The following is a 4,975-nucleotide window of genomic DNA, read 5'->3' on the forward strand; positions in this document are numbered from 1 at the left end:
AAAAAAGAGTTATCCTAGTAGTTTAGAGAGTTCTAAAAAAGAAGAGACCTCTGATTATAAAAGAAAAAGAAAGATTCTCCCAACAGTTATGATTAAGTTTAGTCCAACTGACGTTATAGGGAATAGATGGTGTTTTCACACAAAATATAAAGTTAGTAACATATTTCCTGAACCAATCAAAAACCATTTCCTTATACAGGAGCTTATCAAGATGAAATTAATTGGATAAAAATAAAATTAAAAAGAGTACAATGTAAGTACAGCCCTGTCTTAGGCTTGTTAATTATTAAACATAAAAAAGCTGAATAGATGAAGCATTCTATTAAACAATATGCTAGACTTGTTTCGCACTACTTAGCTTAAACAGTTGGTGGGATAGTCATTAATTTTCATGTAATTCATCAATGCTTTGCCTTTAAAAAAATTGATTACGTGCTTAAACAAAGAATCTATGTCACAATCACACACTGTATAAAAATGTTAATTCTCCTCAATAAAGATACACTCAGATGCAACTCTTTTTTGTCACTTCGCCGACTCCTTTGCCCACCTATCCCGAGATCCCTGTCTCGTCGGTCCCAGTGCTCCGGCCGAGCTGGTCCGTCGCAGGAAAGGAGGAAGGGCCAAACTGCACAGACAGCATTCTCATTCCTCCATTTTGTGATGAAGGGAACTGAGGCTCAGTGTGATTCTGTGTAAGCTGAGCATCATTTTCTTGTGGCATCAAGTAAATGGTCTCTGTGCTACATGGCCATATGGGGTACCCAGTTTCCAGGAGGCTGGAAAGCACTCTCCTATATGCCAAGAAGGTGCGGGACCTAGAGCCTGCCACACTTTAAGAGGCCTGTGAAAATATGGTTGGTTGATGAGGTTTTTGATTATGCTAGACAAGAAGCACTCTACCACTTGAACCATACCACAAGCCTGTTTTTGTTTGTTTGTTTGTACTTGAGATAGGGTTTCATTAACTACCTAGGGTTGACTCATTGATCTCCTGCCTCCTCTTCCTGAGTAGCTGGGATTGTAGGCTTGTGCCTATAGCTCCAAGAAAATGTTTTAATTTTATTTCAAAAATCAGAAGAAATTTTGAATAAAATAATAAATATGTGGTTATCTGTCTTAGATTATATTTTTCTTGATTTCAACTTGTTTATATAATACATTTGTGTGTGTGTGTGGCTTGAACTCAGGGCCTGGACACTTCCTGAGATTTTGTGATCTGTTTTCAGCTTTTTCAGTGATTATTTGGAGAGAAAAGTCTCACAGACCTTCCTGCCTGGGCTAGCTTCAAACCTCGATCCTCAGATCTCAGCTTGCTGAGTAGCTAGGATTACAGGTGTGAGCCAACTGTCATCTATATAATACACTTTTTAAGGGTTTTTGCTTGTTTGTTTGTTTGTTTTTAGCATGGAGAAAGGAACCATGAAGGCAAAAGGCAGATCTGTTCCTGGTGGCCAGGGCTCTGTTTCTGGGAGCATCTTCTCCTTACCCCCTACCTCATGCCTTTTCTTGGCCTCAGCAAGCCAGGTCAGGACAAGTCCACTGGTGGAGCCACCAACTCCAGTAGGCCCAGGCCATGCTGGCTTAGCCTGTGGTGTCCCCACCCTGCCCCACATTCCCGCACCATGCCCAGAGCAGAGGAAGGGCGTTTTCAGTTCCTGGCCATAGCCTAGCTTCCTGATTTTTCTCCAAATGGACAAGGTCAAGCTGTACTAGACCAGCCATGCAGACTGGGTTCTACACAGAAGCTTCTTTTTCCTCCAATACCCCTGCAGATCCCTACAATGCCTCCATGTCCTTCCTCACCTCCTGGGTGTCAATTTGCCCATCTGCGAGATGGAGATGGAGAGAGAATGGTTTTATGGAGGCTATCCACCTGCCCAGAGGATCCAGGTCAATCAAGGTGGAAGCAGAGAAGGGATCACCCACTATTCAGATCTGGTGGCCACCTGGGCAGAATGGTCACAGCCATAACAGCACATACTGATGGCACCAGTCCCATGCCAAGCCCACCTTCTTACACGCCTCATCTTCCCAGTGACCTCACAAGTATTATACATGTTATTCCTATTTTGCAATGTGAAAAGTAGGGCTACATGCATGGGGGCCAAAAATAGTCTATGATAGGCTATGCCCACATGACAGCCACCTTCTTTCTCACCCAGCTGCTGTGGAAAATGCTAGCAGGCCCTGGGGAGTCCAGATGTCCCTCTGGCAGTGGATCAGGGCATCCTGATTTGGAAATGGCTGAGGGAGTTATGTGTCCCTACTGCAATATGGGAGACAGTCCTGACTTACACCTACTAATGTATGGCATTATGAGAGCTGTGAGGAATGCTGCCTGTAAGATGCCATTGGCTGTCTGGCCTTCCCCTTCTCCACCTCTTCCTTTTCTGCTCATAGGGCTTGAACTCAGGGCCCAGGTGCTTTCTCTAAGCTTTTTCACTCAAAGCTAGATCCACAGCTCCACTTCCAGTTTCCTGGTGGTTAATTGAAGAGAAGAGTCTCATGGACCTATCTGCCTGGGCTAGCTTTGAACCATGGTCCTAAGATCTCAGCTTCCTGAGTAGCTAGGATTATAGCAGGCATCCTCCTCCTGGTAAGCACTCCGTCACTTAAGCCATGCCCTAGTCCTTTGCTTTGGTTATTCCTCCTCCTCCTCCTGCTCCTCCTCCTCCTCCTCTACCACCTCTTCCTTTTCCTCCCCCCTCCTTCCATAACCCTTCCTTCCCCCCAATCCTTTTTGCTCTCCTTATTTTTCAGATAGTGTCTAGTTTTTGTTTTTGTTTTTGTTTTTATTGGTTGGTCGTGGGCCCTGAACTCTGGGCCTGGGCACTGTCCCTCAGCTCTTCATCTCAAGGCTAGAGGGGCTGGGAAGGTGGCTCAGTGCTAGAATGCTTGCCTTGCATGCACGAGGCCCTGGGTTCGATTCCTCAGCACCACATAAGCAGGAAAAAAAATAGCCAGAAGTGGTGCTGTGGCTTAAGTGGTAGAGTGTTAGCCTTGAGCTGAAGAGCTGAGGGGCAGAGCCCAGGCCCAGAGTTCAGGCCCCACAATCGGTTCCCCCCCTCCCCAAAAAAAGGCTTGAGCTCTACCACTTGAGCCACAGTGCCACTTCCAGCTTTTTTTGCTTATGTGGTGTTGAGGAATTCAACCCAGGGCCTCATGCATGGAGGCAAGCACTTTACCACTGAGCCACCTTCCCAGCCCCCTATGCAAATTTCTTAAACAACCTAATCAAAACAAACCAACAAACAAAAAACTCATGATAAGAAGTACTGGCGTTCGGAATGGGTATAGGTGGGGGGAAACTTTTTTTTTTCTGGGATTTGTGCACAGCAAACGATCAAAAAGGAATTGAAAAGAAAACAACTCAGCCTGAGTTCCAATGTGACTATTTGGGGGGACTCTACACTCCCTGCTAGGGAGCTGAGTTTTGTGAGACAGTCTTGATGCAAGGCATAGGGTTCTGGAAACCCTCTTGTCTCCCCAGACTCAGCTATCTAATTTGAGCATCCTTTATCTTACTTGAGTAAAACATATCTTACTCCTAATCAGCCCAGTAGCTAGGAGGAGTCACACAATCTTCCACTGACTTTCCTGGCATATGCTCCATCCTATAAAGTCATCCTGTCCACAAGTTTCACAGGGGAGGTTCCTGTCTCAGAAAGTAGGAGTGGTTGCAGGCCTGGCTTTTCTTTTCTGTCTCCATGTTATCACACCCTGATAAGCATACTCAATAGACACGTTTACCCTAAAATGCCAGTCACATTTCATCCTAAGGCTACTTTTCATCATTAGGAAATGTCACTATCAGCCAGGATTGCCATGTAGCTTAGTCACATGGCCAGAAGCTGAAGTATAGGCAAAGATTGTATGGCAATTCCATACAGGAGAGTCAAGGACCATATAGCTTTCTGCTCTACCATCATAGATGAAGATTTTCATTTTTATTTTTGTCAGTTGTGGGGCTTGAACTCAGGGCCTGGGCACTGTCCCAGAGCTTTTTCACTCAAGGTTAGTGCTCTACCACTTTGAGCCACAGCACCACTTTTGGTTTCCTGGAGATAAGTGTCTCACTGACTTTCCTGCCTGTACTGGCTTCCAACCATGATCTTCAGATTTCAGCTTCCTAAGTAGTTAGTATTACAGGTGTGAGCTACCAGTGCCCAGCAAGGTTTTCGTTTTTATACTCAGATGCTGACTGCTATACCTCCAGATTCTGGTTCCACATACCAGAAGAAGAAAAAGTATAGAGAAAAAGGCAAAAGACAAAAAAAAGGCATGTGTCAACTAAGTTGGCTCCTACAGCTGACCCAAAGACTTCCCTTTCTATCTATCTTACTAACTGGAATTACTAACTCATTGTAGCTATAAAGGAAGCATTCAAAACCAAGCAGGCCCTCACCTATCAATGAAATCAATTTTGATCAGAAAGGAAACAGTGGCTACCCCCATGAGCAAAAGATAATGTTTTAAGCTAATACTATACTCTATTCACTATTATATGCATAGCTTGTCCACTTTGTGAATTGACAGGGGTGATATAGTGTGTTTACAATTGTTAAATGGTGTTAATATTGAACATGAGTTATTTTGGGTAAGAAAGGAGATAATTAGATATCTAAGATGGACCCTGGGAAGCCAGAAGAGGCCTTTGAAGTGGTTGTCAGCAAGGAGATGCAAGTTTTGATCTGAGGAATAGTTTTCCAGTCAATTCAGTTCAATACATGTTTACTGAATAACAAATTGGTGATTATAATCTGCTGTTAAGATGTGCCCTGTACATTAAGAGAGATATGACAAGCAAGTCAATAGATTGGAAATGTCAGTTTGGGGAAGGAAGAATTTCAACAGGAACCTGACACACAGGAGTGAATATTTTTTCCCACTCCTGGAATTTGAACTCAGGGCCTGGGTACTGTCCTTAAGCCTCTCTGTGCTCAAGGCTAGCAGTATAACACTTGAACCACAG

The sequence above is a fragment of the Dipodomys ordii genome, unplaced genomic scaffold (genome assembly GCF_000151885.1).
Source record: "Dipodomys ordii isolate 6190 unplaced genomic scaffold, Dord_2.0 Scaffold414, whole genome shotgun sequence".
NCBI lineage: Eukaryota > Metazoa > Chordata > Mammalia > Rodentia > Heteromyidae > Dipodomys > Dipodomys ordii.